The sequence below is a fragment of the Ictidomys tridecemlineatus genome, chromosome 2, assembly GCF_052094955.1.
Source record: "Ictidomys tridecemlineatus isolate mIctTri1 chromosome 2, mIctTri1.hap1, whole genome shotgun sequence".
Classification (NCBI taxonomy): Eukaryota; Metazoa; Chordata; class Mammalia; order Rodentia; family Sciuridae; genus Ictidomys; species Ictidomys tridecemlineatus.
In genome coordinates, this window is record NC_135478.1 from 75,236,874 (window position 1) to 75,254,282 (window position 17,409).

Below are 17,409 nucleotides of genomic sequence, written 5' to 3' on the forward strand. Positions count from 1 at the left end.
CTAACTGAACTCTAAATAGAAAATGCCAAAGGAAGATAAATCACTGTGTATGTCTAGGGCTTGTGAAATATATACTTAATTTCATATAGTCACGTTCCTAAATCAAGAAATGAAGTTCTACGTACAAGTCTACATACAAATAAATGGCCACTACAGCTTATAACAAGCCCTCAATTTCAGTTCATTACATCTACCATATAGTCCTGTGACCATTAGACACCTTATCCATTCTAACTGTGCCTCAGAGCAGTCAGGGTACCACAGTATCCCCTTTTAGAAGCCCAGCTGCAAAAGTGTTGAGACATGCCTTCAGATCTCTGCAGCACACTAACTGGGTGACTTTGGGAAAGTTATTAAATTCCTTTAAGTCTGTTTCCTCACTTAAAATAGAAATAATACTTACTTCATAGGCATTTTGAGAGGATGAATTAGAGTAGACTGTATGCTACAAAAGATAAATTTTACCATTTAAACCATTTTAAAGTTACAGTCCTGTAGTATTAAGTACAGTCACATTGTTGTGCATTAGTTACCAAGGATGTTTTAGAAGTACTCAAGACTAAGGGCCTAGGAACTGCTCAGGGAATGGCTGCTAAAATAATGATAATTAGTCCTATCTCATTTAATCTTGGATTTGTGTAAATCATTAAGCCTTAAAGATAAATCATTATTTCTGCTGAATTTTGTAAAAAAATTCTGGTTTCAATTGTCAAGCTATAAACTATATTTCTAGCTTTCAAATTCTTCATTCAAGTGAGTGACCTAAACATAAAAACTTTAGAAGTCAGCACTTCTAAAGGCCAATTATGGTTCTAAGAATGTTACAGGTATAATTCTTCTAGGAGGTATATATACAGCAACATTCACATTTTACAGCTGAGTGCAAAGAGATTAAGAAATTTACCAAAGTCTCTCAGTTCATAAATGACATGGCCAGGAATGGCATTCAAACAACTGAGTTCTAGAAAATGTGCTCTTTAACCATTCTGCCATCCTGCCTCTGGGTACGTAATACTACCCACAGGAATGATTAGAAAAAAATGCCAGATATTAGGGTTGAATGAGCCTTTGAGATTTTCAGAAGCTTTAATATCCATTCTTTCATTGTCCTAGAGCCCCTCAAGAGCAATTACTCCCACTTTACAGATGGAAAACAGAAAAATTAAGTAATTTGTTCAAGGTCAGCAGAAACTTGTAGGAGAGACCTGGATCTCAGCTTGTCTACGTGTTAGCTGTGTGATTCTTTAACTTCCCTCAGTCAACTGTGAAACAAATACTAATAACATCTCTTTAAGAAGCAAAGAAGTATGTGTAAAGTACATAGCATAGAGTTTAGTATTAAAAGTGCTCAAAAATGTTAATCGTTTGTTTTCCTTATTTGATTACAAGGGTTTTAAGGTAGACTAATTCTACAATTATTAGAATGTGTAAGAGAACTTAGCAGATAGTTTAATATAAAAACCAATATAAAATTTAATCAAATTTCTATACATAATTTAAAAAAAATTAAAAACATTTTTATAATAGTATAAAATTTTAAAATATCTAAAAATAAACTTCACAATGTAAAGGATCTTTCAGGAAAAAATATATTATTGTGAAGCAGTGAAATCTAAAGAAATTAATCAAAAGATTTCGTATTGTAATGGTATTAATTCACCCTATATTGGTTTATAAATTCAATACAATATTTTAAAAATTACCCAAATTGTTGAAAAAAAGTTTTAAAAAAATTGTAATGCAAATAAGTAAATAAACAAATAAATAATTTAAAAATAATACAAAAAATCACAATTCTAAAAAATGTTTTATAGTTCTATTCTACAAAATGTAAAGAATAAGGCTGACTGAGACACTCTGGTAGAAGAACAAAGTAGAAGGATCCAGCTCTATCAGATTTTAAAAGCTGGAAAAACATCTTGTTCACACAGAAATATACTACAACAGTACAGAAAAGAAAAGCCAAGAAACATGTTCACAAATGCTTGATATATCACAGATGGCACAGCAGATCAGTATATAAAGCAATTTTTTTAGGTGGGGGGAAATACTGGGGACTGAACTGAGTTAAATTCCCAGGCCTTTTTTTTTTCCTTTAAACAAGATCCAACTAAATGGCTCACCTTGAACTTACAAATATCCTGCCTCAGCCTTGAAAGTCACTGCACCACCACACCTGGCCAAAGCTGTTCTTTTCAGTAAATGCTGCTAGAGCAACAGGTTATCTGTATGAAGCAAACATAAAATGGACCTCTACTTCCACTAATCAAAAATTGACACTAAGTTGAATAAGATCAAAAAAGCACAAACCATAAACAAAAAGTATTGATAAATTTTAGCATGTTAAAATCTTCATTCAAAGAACAATGTGTTTTTTTTTTAAAAAGAAAAAATACAAGATATTTGAAACCCATACAAAACGAAAAAGATGTAAAACAACAAATGCATGGAAAATACCTGTAAATTAATGAGAAAAAACATATATGATCTAATAGAAAATATGCAAAAGACCTGACTGGATACTTCACAAAAAGAAGAAATACAAAAGATTCTCAAAATCATAGTAACCAGAGAAATGCAAATGAAAACCACAATAAGATACCATTCATTAAATAAATACCCTTCAGATTGGCAAAAATAAAAACTCTACAATAGGAAGAGGTGGTGAAGATATAGAGCAACAAAAACTCATACTCTTCATGATGGTACAAATTGGTACAACCACTTTGGAAAACAATTGGTAGCATCTAATACTACTGAATTAGTAGTATTAGACTCAGCAATTTCACTCCTAGATTCATCAACCATTTTAAAAATACAAGTAACCATATACCAGGACACATAAACAAGAATGTTTATACCTACACTTTAACAGTCCAAAGCTCCCAAAATCTTCATCTTCATGACTGAATAAGTAACTGTGGAATACTCATAAAATGGACTTCAATACACCAATACAAATGAACCACAATTCATTTGAGGAATCTCACAAACGTTTAAAAAATGAAGCAAAACTCAAAAGAATGCATGATAAAAACATAAGACCAATAGTGTCAAGTTCAATCTATGAAGGCATACATATGTGGTAGAAGTATAAAGATCAGCAAGGAAACTACCCCAAAGTCAGGAGAATGGATGAGATGAATGTAACTGGAAAAGGACATGGGTGGTGTCAACATTGCTAGTATTCTACTTCTTCCCTGGGTGGAGGTTATATCACTATTTGCTTTATAATTGTTACTGTTCATGTTTAATACACTTTCTGAATGTGTACTTTAAAATAATAATAGGAATACAAGGGATCTTCATTATCAAAATATTTGTTATCCAGCTAGGTGCAATGGCACATGACTGCAATCCTAGAAACTCGGCTGAGGCAGGAGGATGACAAGTTAGAGGCCTGCCTCAGCACATTTGCAAGGTTCTGTCTCAAAATAAAAAAATTAAAGAAATTGGGGTGTGGGTCTGTGTTAAAGCTCCCCTGGGTGCAATTCCCAGTGCTAGAACAATTTTTCTGATCCCAATGCCAGCAATTCTATGGTTGCTTAGGGAGCCAAAGCCATCATGAAAGGACATTTACTAATGTGCTGATCACTAAATGCTAATCACACAAACTTCTCCACTTGATTTACAACAGCAGTTTCTCTTGCTTGTTGTAAAAATCCATAAAACAAATACATTTGCAAATTCATTCCTTCAACAAATATTTACCAAATTCTAAAGCTTGCCAAACACTGTTCTCATGGTACCAGCAAGGTCCAAGATAAGTAAAAGGCCAGAGAGAGAACCTGAGAACTTTCCTTTCCACCCCCATTTGGCCTTGGCCTTCTTACTCTCCTACCAAGTTTCACACACCTAGAACCTGAAAGCAGCAATCCAAGGCACACATCAAGTCATTATGAAAATCATTACCCTAGGGAGGAATCACCCCTTGGATTCACTTGATAAAATCATGATTTCCTGTTTTTAAGTAGACAGAGATCCCCTTATCAAAAACTCTCAGTCAAGGCACTAGTTTTAACAATGGTGATGATTTTTACACTGCCCAAAGTGGGGTTAAAAACTTTCAAGGATTGCTTTGCCTGGGATCCAGAGACCAGAGGCTTACAATATTTTAGAAATTATATACATATATATAGATTTTGTATGTACTGTAGTTTTTCTCAGGTTAAAGTTCATACCTTCATGGATTCTCAAGCTGTTCAAACAAAAAGAACAGCTGTGAATAAGAATAGCTCCCAAGAAGTTGAATAGTCCAGCTTTTGAGTAGTGTAGTCACTGCTAGGTCATCTGAATTGAAACTCAGCTGTCCTGACCCCTAGGCCTGTGCTCTCAATGCCCAATACTTACTCTTAGTTCTTTGAAGGCTTAATCTAGAGTGTAGAGCTGGTGGCCCTGGTGATCCTCAATGACTGGACACTGTTAGGTGCAGGACAGGCTGAGTAAGCTGTCTGCAGGGCTTGCCAAACAAAGTTAGGTGCAGGATGGCCTGGCCACTCAAACCCTCTTTCTGGTTCTTTATCATCTGTTTGCTTCAAGCCCAAATGCCCAAGCCCCCACTCAAGGCTGAGTGCTTCGCCCCCCTGCTCAAAGCTGAACACTCAACCCCCTGCTCAAGACGGAGCACTTAACCCCCTTGTGTGCCAACAAGGCAGCTTGCAGACCCAGAGACCCCATTAGATTTGGACTATAAAAACTCCCTCCTGCCAGGCCCCTCTCTCTCTTCTCTCTTGCTCTCTCTGTCTCCTTTGGCACGTGCTCTCTCCCCCCCCTCTTCTCCTCTGTTGCACTGCTACAATAAAGATCTCTTGGTTGCTCTGAGTGTTGTGGTCACTTTTCTTTCAGACACAGCAAACAGATGAGCTGCCTATCTTTCTTGCAATTAGCGCTCAAATCAAGCTCCTGGTCTGGACACTTCCTCTGGGCCACTCTCTGCTTCCTATTCTATTTCTGGGTGAAATTGGCTTTCTGCCTTGGTGGCATCTCCTCCCTCCTCAGACTCTCCTTGGTTGTCTTCCTCTGCCTCCTTTTCTTGTGCATCTTCATTTCCTTCTCAGGGCCCTCCTCACGCTCTTGGTTGTTCTTGCCCTCACTCTCTTCCTCAACCTCACTCTCTTTCTCTGAGTCATTGTCCCCCTCCTGCTTGCTTGCTACCTTCCCCTCCTGTTCCACCTTGGCTGACCTCTTCTTCTAGGCCCCTCCCTGCTGCCTGGAAAGGTCCAGGACTGGTCCTGGAAAGGTCCGGGTAGTGACCCAGGAACTTCTGCCTGTGCCTTTGGCATTGCGGTGGCAGTAGCAGAGCCCCATTCTCTGCATCCTTCCTTGCCCCAGAGCCTTTTCTGAGTGGCACTTGTCATGTGCTATCATGGGGCAGATTCTTCAAGGCCACGCCTACTCAGGAGGCCAGGTGGGTGCTGTGCTACTGTGGCCTAGGCCTTGGGCCATAGGCTTTTAGCTTCCCTTCTCTTGGATCTGGGTCCCTTCAGCGGGAGTTACCACCATGATGGGCCATGTGGGGTCATGGTGCAGGACCTAAAGCATAGGGCCTCCCCACTGGCTCCACCTGCTTCCTGTGTGCTGTGCATGTGTGTGTGTGAGTTTGTGTGTGTGTGTGTGTGTGCATTTCCCGGGGATTGCAGCCAGGGCCTTGTGCATGCAAAGCATGTGCTCCAATAGTGAGCCACACCCAGCCCTATGTATAGCTTTTCCTCTCAGCATAATGTTTAGGAGACTTAGCTGTGGTGTTCTGTGTACTAGTAGTTTATATTTTTATTATTTTTGACATGGTCCATTGTACGATTATATAAAAAATGTTTTGTTTTCTGTTGGTGGATGTTTGTATTTTGTCCAACTTTTGGCTCTCAGGAATAATGCTGCCAGGAATGTTCTTGTAAAAGTCATTCATTGGCAGGGAACTAATCTCTCTTGAGCATGTGGTATAGTCCTGAGTCCTAGAATAGGTGTATGTTTGGTTTCACAAGGAACTAACAAATTGCATGCATGAGAGTTCCAGTGACTGCATATCCTCAGCAATCCTGATTGACCATTGAAATTGATTAACCATTTTGCTGAGCATCTGTTTGTGGTTTTAATCTGCATTTCTTGGGTCATATTCTGAGCACCTCTTAGGATCTATGTTGATTGTTATAGAATGTCTTTTGTGAAATGCTAGCTCAAGTGTTTTGCTCATTTTAACATTGAAATGTCTTTTGCTTATTGATTTGTAGGGTTCCTTTGTATATTCTCTGTACAGATTCTGTATTAGTTGATAGCTGATGTATTTACAGCCTTAAAGATATCTTTTGGGCCCTACTGTCCACCCGGCGGGGCAGGCAGCAAACTGGGCCTGGGCGGCCGCTCCGGGAGCTCTCAGGCCAGAGGAGTTCAGAGGCTTCCAAGCTGAGGCTGGCCCGCGACTGGGCCGGGGTGAAAAGACAGCGGCACCATGCCGCCCAGACCCACCTTCAGGTCTTACTTCCTGCCGCCGCCCCAGGCTGATGATAAGATCAATTCGGAACCGAAGATTAAAAAACTGGAGCCAGTTCTTTTGCCAGGAGAAATTGTTGTAAATGAAGTAAATTTTGTGAGAAAATGCATTGCAACAGACACAAGTCAGTATGATTTGTGGGGAAAGCTGGTGTGCAGTAACTTCAAAATCGCCTTTATTACGGATGACCCAATGCCATTACAGAAATTCTATTACAGAAACCTTCTTCTTGGAGAACATGATGTCCCTTTAACATGTATTGAACAAATTGTCACAGTAAATGACCATAAGAGGAAGCAGAAAGTACTAGGCCCCAACCAGAAATTGAAATTTAATCCAGCGGAGTTAATTATTTATTGTAAAGATTTCAGAATTGTCAGATTTCACTTTGATGAATCAGGTCCTGAAAGGGCCAAAAAGGTATGCCTTGCAATAGCTCATTATTCCCAGCCAACAGACCTCCAGCTACTCTTTGCATTTGAATATGTTGGGAAAAAATACCACAATTCAGCTAACAAAATTAATGGAATACCCTCAGGATGTGGAGGAGGAGGAGGGAATGGAGCTAGTGGCCAGAGAACTCCACTATTTGAAACTTACTCAGATTGGGACAGAGAGATCAAGAGGACTGGTGCTTCTGGGTGGAGACTTTGTTCTATTAATGAGGGTTACATGATATCTAACTTGCCTTCCAGAATACTTTGTAGTGCCAAGTTCTTTAGCAGACCAAGATCTGAAAATCTTTTCCCATTCTTTTGTTGGAAGAAGGATGCCACTCTGGTGTTGGAGCCACTCAAATGGCAGTGCTCTTGTGCGAATGGCCCTTATCAAAGATGTGTTGCAGCAGAGGAAAATTGACCAGAGGATTTGTAATGCAATAACTAAAAGTCATCCACAAAGAAGTGATGTTTACAAATCAGATTTGGGTAAGATCTTGCCTAATATTCAAGAAATACAGGCGGCATTTGTAAAACTTAAGCAACTATGTGTTAATGAGCCTTTCAAAGAAACTGAAGAGAAATGGCTGTCCTCACTAGAAAATACTTGGTGGTTAGAATATGTCAGGGCTTTTCTTAAACATTCAGCAGAACTTGTGTACATGCTAGAAAGCAAACATCTCTCCATAATACTACAAGAGGAAGAGGGAAGAGACTTAAGCTGTCTTATAGCTTCTCTTGTGCAAGTGATGCTGGATCCATATTTTAGGACAAATACTGGATTTCAGAGTCTGATACAGAAGGAATGGGTCAGGATTTCAGGATTTCAGTTCCTAGACAGATGCAACCATTTGAAGAGATCAGAAAAAGAGTCTCCCTTATTTTTGCTCTTCTTGGATGCAACATGGCAACTGTTAGAACAATACCCGGCAGCCTTTGAGTTTTCTGAGACTTACTTAGCAGTGCTTTGTGACAGTACCCGGATTTCACTGTTTAGCACCTTCCTATTCAACTCTCCTCACCAACGGGTGAAGCAAAGCACAGAATTTGCTATAAGCAAAAATATCCAATTGGGTGATGAAAATGGCTTAAAATTCCCCTCATTTTGGGGCTGGTCTCTTCAGTTCACAGCAAAGGATCGGATGCTTTTCCACAACCCCTTCTACATTGGAAAGAGCACACCTTGCATACAGAATGGCTCAATGAAGTTTTTAAGCGAACGAAGAAAAGCTACAGCTCCACACTAAGAGGAATGCCATCTTCCATAAAGAATGGAATCATCAGTGACCAAGAATTACTGCCCAGGAGAAATTCATTAATATTAAAACTAAAGCCAGATCCACTTCAGCACACCGACGGCCAGAACAGTGATATGGAGCAGTATTTTAGAGAATGGTTTTCTAAATCAGCCGACCTGCACGGGGTTATACTGCTGCATCTCTCTGGAACACACATAAAACTGTGTGGAAACTATGCTACTTCTGCTGGATCCCCGAGGCTCAGATCAACTTTGGGGGCTCCATCACCGCCTTTCACAAGCTCTCCCTTCTGGCTGATGAAGTTGATGTGCTCAGTAGGATGCTGCGGCGCCCGTTAGAAGCCTGCTATGCAGAGCTGGACCACAGCAGGATGTATATCAGAGCCAGTGGCCCTCATGATACCTCTGGGACACCAGAGTTTCTCTCCTCTTCCTTTCCATTTTCTCCTGTAGGAAATCTGTGCAGACGAAGTATTTCAGGAATGCCATTAAGCAAATTTTTAAGTGGGGCCAAAATATGGTTATCTACTGAGACACTTGCAAATGAAGACTAAAATGTAGTATTTTCTGAACATTTGAAGGGAAGCTCTATAAATTTTTCCCTCTGAATCAAAATTGTTAACCTAGGCATTTAAAACTGATAATTTTATATATAAGAATAATAGATGAAATTTGCACTAATATTTTAAAAATATGTTGAATCACTCTCTCTTTATCGTGGCTTTAAGAGAAATGTAATTTTTGTTTTTTATGTTCTCTAGCATTAGAGTTCTGGCTTATTTTAGGTGATGTGCAGACAACGTTCTCCATTCTTTTAACTATGATCAAACCAATCAGGTTTTCTCTACCATATTTATTTTGTCTGCATTCATTCTTTGTATCCCCTACTAAAGCTTACTAGATACTTGGTTGGATTACCAACCTAAAGAAGTAGACATCAGGAAAGTTAAGAAATTAGTATTTAGTAAACTTCCAGGAATCTCTAGGAAAACCCCCAAAAGACTTCAGTAGGTATTCCTGTATTTTTTCTGGTCACTTTCTGTTTCTCAAATTGAGCTCAATTCATTCATTATTTTGAGAACAAATTTATTATTTTAGATCACTTTGTTTGGGTACTTAGATTACTGTGTCTTGAAATCATGAACTTGCTTTTAAATCCACAGGACTAACTTTAAAACAGTGTGTACTGTAACTTTCAAGTATTCACCGTAGATAATAAAAGAAGTGCCTTTGACATTAAGATATGAATAACACAGGAAATCTAATTTCACTTTTTAAAATTAGAAGGTTAAAATACTGAAAATAGGTTTTTCATACTAAGCTTCATAACAGTAGCCAGGAGTTCCCAAAGCAAATTTCTATAAATTTATAAGTTTAAAATCACTGAGGACACAGCAGCCTGAGTTCTAATCCTGAGAAGTTTGTCAGGCCATCCAGCCCTAGCTCTGGCAGACTGGTTCCTAGACAGTAGAGTACTATCTGCATAGACCCCAAGGCCTGCTTGGAGGCATCCTGGCTTCCCTGTCAGCATTCCCAGCCTGGTGAAGTGTTGCTGGCAGGCACACACCATGGAAATAACTAGTGAAGTCACAAGTCAGGGCACCTGCACAGAAGTGCTTCTCATAAAGTTCTTAATGCTTACAAATAAAGAGCAGGAGAAATAAAAGTGTACTTCTCTCAAAATACTGCTGTTCTAATACAAAGAACTCCCTCACATGCTTTCCTGACTTTTGACAGCAATATTAAGAGGAGACCAATAAATTTAAAAAGGTATATTCCTGATCTGAAATTCCCGTTTTCAAACTACAAGAACCTAGCCAAGGTCCAAGCTTAAGCTCCTTAAAATGGTGCTACTGGTAGTGGCATTTAGTGCCATTCCCCCCAACAAACCCCCATTTGCTTAAAAGATACATGTATTCAAATCTGACTATGTTAAAGTTCCTTAAACTGCCATCTTAAGAATTTTGAAAAAAAAAATTATAGTAAAGTATCTAGTTAGCTTATTTCCTTTCCCCAAACAAGTTTTTTTTCAGGATAGTTTTACCTATATGTGTACTAAACAGCTATTTCTACTTTAATTGTATGCCTTTTAAAAATAGTTTTTTCTTAAAAGTGTCTTAGGAAATTTATCATTTTGTGGATAAATGCAATGTTTTTAAAGCCAACTTTTTGCGTAGAAAACAAGAGCTATTTTCAGTATGTACAAATAACATTATTTTCACTAAAGATTTTATAATCCTTGATTAGAAACCAGCCCCAACCCCTTTAAGACACCATAGTATTTTCTGCTATTGAAATTTTAATAATTCCCCCTTCTTCACTAAGCTGCTTTTTTATTATTATAAATTGTTCTAAATTTAGTTTTTGAATTGAACACCTATTGCTGTATAATTTTCTTTCCTCACACATTTATTTCAACTCCTTTAGATTTTTATGTGTGTGTGTGTGTGAATTTATAAGTTTAAAAAACATTTGGTACTATTAACACTGTTTTAAAATAGAAAAATGCATATTTTTGTATGATAATCAAAATGTAGTAAAATATGGGGTTTGTCTTATTTTTACTGAATAGTTGTTATTATCATGATTATTGTGTCACAGTTCATTGTGCATAAGATGAAAAACAACTATTAGCAGCCTTAAGTCTAGGCCATTATAAAGCTGCTTGGCATCTCTACGAACAAAAATGACACTGTGGTGACAGAAATGGTAAGTATGGCTGCGTGCAATGTACCAAAGAGAGCTCAACACCCGTAGTCCCTGTGGCCCTGTGGAGCCTGTGGTGATGGAATCCAGGCAAAGGCCAGATGGCATTGGACTTCCTAGTGTTGGACTTGAAGATGTACAGTGTCTCACTGTTGTTTTATGATGGGAACCAATTTTAAATCCAAAATTGTCTGACCAACTTTATTTAAGGAAAGGATATTAATTTGTACTAACATGGTGAAAACTGTTCATCACAACTTTCAACAAAATCTTCTTGCTGTGGCAGTAACCTCAAGTAGTTAAAATTTGACTTAGAAAACAAAACCTTTGTGCCTAAAACTGATGATTTGAGTTGAAGTAGGACGAGTAGGAAAGATCTTGTTCAGCAGAATGAATGTGAAGGAAATCTTGATGATGAATAAAATTTCCATGAAATTAAAAAAAATATATCTTTTGATAATGAAATGTTTATGATTTTAATCAGGCCTGATTTATCAATTTTCTGTTTTGGTTTAATGCATCGCATCGTGCAATATAAACAATCCTTACCTACAACAATCCAATATCAGAAAAAAAAAATTCTTTTCGATTTTGAATATAGATATAGAATAAATCTAAATACACAAATTTTTGTGTATAGCTTGGATAAAGGATAAGAGTTTATTATTCTCCATGCTTGTGTTATTCGGACACCATTTTTTAAAAAATACCATCTTGCCCTATATGATTGCAGAGGTGATCTTACATGTAAATTTAGAAAACATACAGTAATCCCCTTCCTCTTGATTTCCCTGGTCTTGCTGCAGCCAGGGGCGACCTCTGCAGAAGGGGCACAGCTCCAGGGCAGGGTAAGGGGACTCAATGTACAGTTTGTCCCATTTTCATAACTATACATGGAGGGTCACTCGTGGGGAAGAGGTGGGAGATGCACTGGAAGACTGAGGAGCTCTGCCCTTTGGATCCCTAACCTGTCCTTCTCTTGGACCCCAGGTCCCTCCAGAGTCTAGTTAGCCCTGGCCCATGCAGCACTGCGCTGACCTCGGGTGTGTCTGGGACCCCAGCCCAGCGGCCCTTCCTAGGAGGCTCAAGGTCCCTCGAGACCTCACCCACCCAGCTGGCGCCTCACCTCAGAGGGCAGCTCCACCTTGGAAAGCCCCAGGAGGCTGTCATTGACCTACCGGTCACCCAGGCTTGGCAGCCTGAGAATCCAGCTTCCCGAGGAGGCACAAGCTTGGTGGGGGCCCACCAGCCAGAAGCGCGACTGAGCCCTCAGAAAGGCGGGAGAGAGGCAGCAATGGCTGCTGGAGGGCTCTGTACTGAGAGCTGGAGCAGGCTGTGAGGGGCCCCGCCTGGCAGGTGAGCGTTATCTGTCATTCTCCTCTGTTTTGCATATTCATGAGATGGAGCTCCGCCTCTGGTTCCTGAAAGCTCAGAGAGAAAAATACATTATTCATGAGGAAGTGTCACCCCGCCCAGGAAGGCGGGGCTGATTATTTATGAGGAAGGCCTGGCTGATTATTCATGAGGAAGCCATGGCCCCTCCCAGGAAGGCCTGGCTGATTATTCATGAGGAAGCCTTGGCCACGCCCAGGAAGGCGGGGCTGATTATTCATGAGCTGAGAGGTCGGTTTGGAAAAGGCCCAGGAACCAGGGCAATGGGTGAGAGGGAGGCTTTGACCCCTGTCCTAGGCCCTGTCTCCAGAGAAAGGGCGGTTGGGCCCTTGCCGCAGTCTGGCTGGGCACAAATCACGAGCCACTGAAGCAGGAACAAACTTTATTTTTTAACTGCAGGAAAAACCTCACACAGGCTCCTGGGGAATCCTCCCGACCAGCCACGAGGATCCTGCAGGAACCCCCAGCAGGAAATAGCTCCCCGGGAAATCCCTCCTCCTGCACTTAGCCAACCAACGGGAACCCCAGGGGAATCCTCGTGAGAACTCAAAATAGCGCAGGAAGTCCAAAAATAGCGCGAGAACGCAAAAGTAGCGGCAGAGGCGGATAATGCCTCGCCTGTCAATCAATACTGTTGGCAAAATGCCCAGGAGCCATACAGACTCGGCTGTGGCTTTCAGCAGGCCCTGTTAGTCCAGAGCTCTTCATGTTGAAATTTTCTTCTTCCTGAAATTTGAAGTTTAATTTTAAAGTTTTCCCCAAGGGCACTAAATTTTCTGAGAAGCAGAAACACGGGGCTGAGGGTGCAACAGAGGAGAGGCCGTGGGTGACCCCGCGACTTTCCACCAGGAAAAATTCCAAACTCCAGAAAGGAGACCCAGAAGGAAATAGAAACGTGGTGGGATCCCTGTAACCTGCCTACTAGCAGCTTAAGGTTCTGTTTGGAGGCGCTGCAGGGACAGGCCTGGGTGAGGACCCCGCAGCAGCTATCATTAGGCGCCAGGCAGCCAAGGGCTGTGCCCAGAGAGGAGGCACCTGGGGAGCTTTGGGCGTCTTCCTTGGCCTGCCAGGTTCTCTCTGCCATTGGCGGGATCCCCTGCCTGGTGCAGACCAAGACATGAGCCAGGTGGCCCCCCAGTCGCGTGGGACAGCCTGCACTCCTCTCTCACCTTATGGAGGGTTTGCCCCTTAATCTCTGTAGACTTCAGTCCTCCCAACAGACCAGGGCAGCCAGTGTCCTGGACCTCAAGACTGGCCAATCACCAAAATGTGCCAGGTGTGCCCAGCGCTCCACTGGCTGTGCTCACCTGGGGAAAAAAGGAAGGAAAAGCTGGTTGTTGCCCCTGAAGGGGTTTAAATCTCATTAGCGTGAGACTCCACTCTCTCCCCCATGAACCCTGAGTCCCTTGAGGTGGGAAACATGACTTCAAGCTTCTAACCCTGCACGATGGCTGGCACAGGGCAGTTGGCTACTGAAGGCTGATGAGTAATTGAAGAAGCATGAATCAGATTTTTCAAGACCAAAAGAGCATGAACAAATATCCAGTCAACAGAGTGGCAACCATTTACTCTGAGTGAGCCTGAGTAGAGAATTATTAGGGCCAAATGGAATTTGCTAAGCTGGTGAATAATAATGTATTGAAACAAACTCTGTGACAAGTCTAAGTCACTGGATGAACTTTGGCAAATCAAGATCCCTTGTTGAGCTTCACTTTCCTTTTCTTTATGGGTTTATGTTTTACATTTCAATCCATGATCAGTTTGAATTAATATTTGTACCTGGTGTGAGTTTTAGGGTGAGGTTCTTTTCTTCCCCCCTTTTCTTCCTTTCTCTCTGCCTGGGACATCCTCTTGTTCTACAACTATTCCTTGAGAAGACTGTCCTTCCTTTGCTAAGTTCACTTTCCTCTTCTTTAAAATGAAAGGGTTGAACTTATAGTAAAGGAAATCAGTTCCCCTCTAGCTTTATGAATCTTTTCAACCCACTTTTCCTGATGTGCACTTCCTTTGAGCAAAGCTATCCTTCATATCACATATATGTAAAAAAAAAAAGGTCATCTAGTTGAAATTCAGAATTTATCTGTTGGATATTGTTCAGTTGATAGGAGATTTTCCTGTAAAACCTAAGGTTTTAGACCTTTGGTGAAAATGTATGGAATTTCTTAGTATTAAAAAAAGAAATCATTAGACAAACTTAATAGATTATGGATTTTGCTTCACTTGGAATGGAGGGTGAAAGATGGTTTACTTCTCAATTTAAAAAAAGCAACAGCTGGTTAATCTTTGTATTGGATTCACAAACTAGAGGGGTAAAATAGTAATTGTGCCATGATTATAAAATAGAGTGTTTGAGATGGAGTTCAAGTGGTAAGGCTGGAGTCAATTTTTTTTTTCCGCAAAGGATCACAGAAATCTTTATTCTCAAGAAGATCATCAATCTTCGTCAAGGAGAAAACATCAAACAGGAGTGTATAATTTGGATACACTGTGGAGTTTCACATGTTTGTGGATCCAATATCCTAACAAATATATAAGCAAAAGTCATTTTAGAGTTCTGTTCCTAAAGTCCATAGTTGTGAAATATCTTTCTAGTCTTTAGATAATGCATCAGAACAAGGGAATAAAATACATGTCAGAAGCTATTCTCTGAGAATGAGTGAACTCTAGAGTCATACTTCCTGGGGATGTCAGCTTGTGAACTTTCAAAATTAAGCAGGGCTTGGCAGCAGATCATAAAAGGTCAAGGTTGCTCAACAGAGCCATGGTGGTTCAGGCTCTGCCTTCCAAGAGTCCACCACAAAATCTCTGTCAACCATCTTCCTGAGAGAAGCTCGGCTGCCAACCCCAGAGAGGGCCTGAGAGCCAGGCCAGGCCATCCTGCCCCAAGCCCAGGTGCTGCACCTGAGCCCAGGAGTAGTGAGAACTGCAAGGTCCAGTGAAGAGCCTCGAGGGTTTGGACTCCTTGACAATGACTGGGGCTGACCAGAAGATACTGCCTATAGGGACTTTTCTTTGGTCAGGGAGCACTTTGTCAGTGGGGAGCAAACCATTCCTTATCTTCTGGATATATTGTCCTCTTTAGATCTCCACATGTAAGTACTGGAGAAGTTTGGAAGCACTGATCCCCTGGCCACCATTGTCGGTATAACGTATTTGCTGTAATGTAAATGGTGCTGTATAAAGTGTTTTGGTAATCTATTAAAGTAAATGGCAAGCATCATAACAACCTCTATTTGTATGTAGATTTTAACACCCTCCAAAAAAATGCAATCAACAACTCCCAGGAAAATGCAAAATTTTACTTTATACCCTTTCCTTTACATGTGTTAGGCATGGAATAGTTCTAGATTGAATTTCTGTAAGCTTAGTAAAATGAAAGAAAACCATGCTATGTTTCTAAGGAAAACATGTACATTTGCACACGTGGGTATGTTCATCCCGTTCTTCCAATGTGTTTTAAAAATCATTGCTCATACAGCCTGTACATACATGTATGTGGGGGTACTGGGGAGGTGTGTGTGTTTATTTCTTAGTCTGTTGTAGGCTTCTTAGAGGTGTACTGTATCATGATTTCTGTCATTGCACTTTCTTCATCTTAAAGACTATTATAGTTCTTTGGTATGCATTGTCACATCTGGTTTTGTATTAAAATATGGCCTTTTCTCCCTCTGATTAAAAAATTACCTTCGTGTTTAAAAAAAAACACAAAAAATTAAGCAGGGCTTGTATTTTAGTAGGAGATCTCCACAAAACAGCTTCTCAAAGGGAGAAACAATGGTAGCAACAGAAGACTAGAGTTTGAAAGGGGCCTGGTCATATTGAGAAATGATTTGAGTCTTTTTTTTGAAACAAGTTCATCCTAAAACACCAGAAAGAGACCCAGCCATGTTTAGACACAAGCAAGTAAGCAAGCCCTACACCTAAAGAGGTACTGATCACTGCATCATATTAGATGAAGTAAAAGAAAAAGGAAATTTTATTATGGAGAGTCAGCCTACAAAAACTCCTACATTGTAAATCAAACCTTTTTTGTGTTTTAATTCTCACTTCTGTCACTCTATGTCTGACTATCCCTGGGGGTCACCCCAAGATTTTGGGGGATCTGGATTTCCTCATCTAGAATATTAGATATTTGGACTAGATGACATTTAAAGTTTCTTATACCTCTAAAATTGTGTGACCTTTTCCTAGACCATAAATTCTTTTTATACTGCTTCTCCACTGGTTCAGCAAATATTTATGGAGCCACTATTTTGTTCCTGTACTGAGACAAAAGTGTCACATCTTATATAATTTATAAGAACTGTTCAAAATAGGCAAATCCATAGAGATGAAAGGTAGATTAGTCGTTACTGGGGACTGAGAGTAGAAGACAGTGAGAGTGATTACTAATGGGACTGCAGTGTCTTTTAGGTGTGATGCTGGGTTTGGGATGTTTCCTATGAACAAAATCATAATATGTGACCTTGTGTATGCTTCTTGTAGTGTAATGTCGTCCTGGTCTGTTCATGTTGTAGCATGTAGCAGTACTTCATTGAGTAATATTCCATTGTATGGACACAGCCCATTTTAATTATCCATTAACATGTTAGTTATTGTTTCCACATTGGTACTATTAGGAATAATACTGCTATGAATATTATTGTGCAGGGTTTTATAGGTATGTTTTCTTCCCCCAATATATGTCTAGGAATGAAATCACTGGGTCATTGCCACATGCACCCATTCTGCACTGAGGCCTGTGATCCCTGTCATCCTGCCTGAGAAACTACTATGTCTCGAAGAAATAGGTCATTATCTCAACTTCTTTTGTTATAGTTAAGAAGATGAGCTTACAAGCCTCAGAAACCAATTAGTTATTATTAATTATATTAATAACTAATGTATTATTTATATTGGTATGTGCTTCTCACTTACCCAATCTAGTCCTTGTGTTGACCTATACTCAAGCCTCACCTGCCACATCCTCAGCTCTCTGAGAAAGGTTCAATAGTGATATGGGAAAGACTGGGTAGTGATCTAAGTTTGGCTTTCATTTGCAATCCTTTAGATATTCTGCATGGCAGCTCCTACTGCTTTTTTCTTTAGTTTCCCAAAGCACTGCTTCCTTACCCTTTTATTATATATAT

The 17,409-nt window shown here is 40.1% G+C and overlaps 1 pseudogene; it reads left to right on the plus strand.

Annotated features, from left to right (window-relative positions):
- The first annotated feature begins 6,445 nt into the window (after positions 1-6,445).
- Positions 6,446-8,819, plus strand: LOC144368224 (myotubularin-related protein 10 pseudogene; annotated as a pseudogene).
- Positions 8,820-17,409: the final 8,590 nt, after the last annotated feature.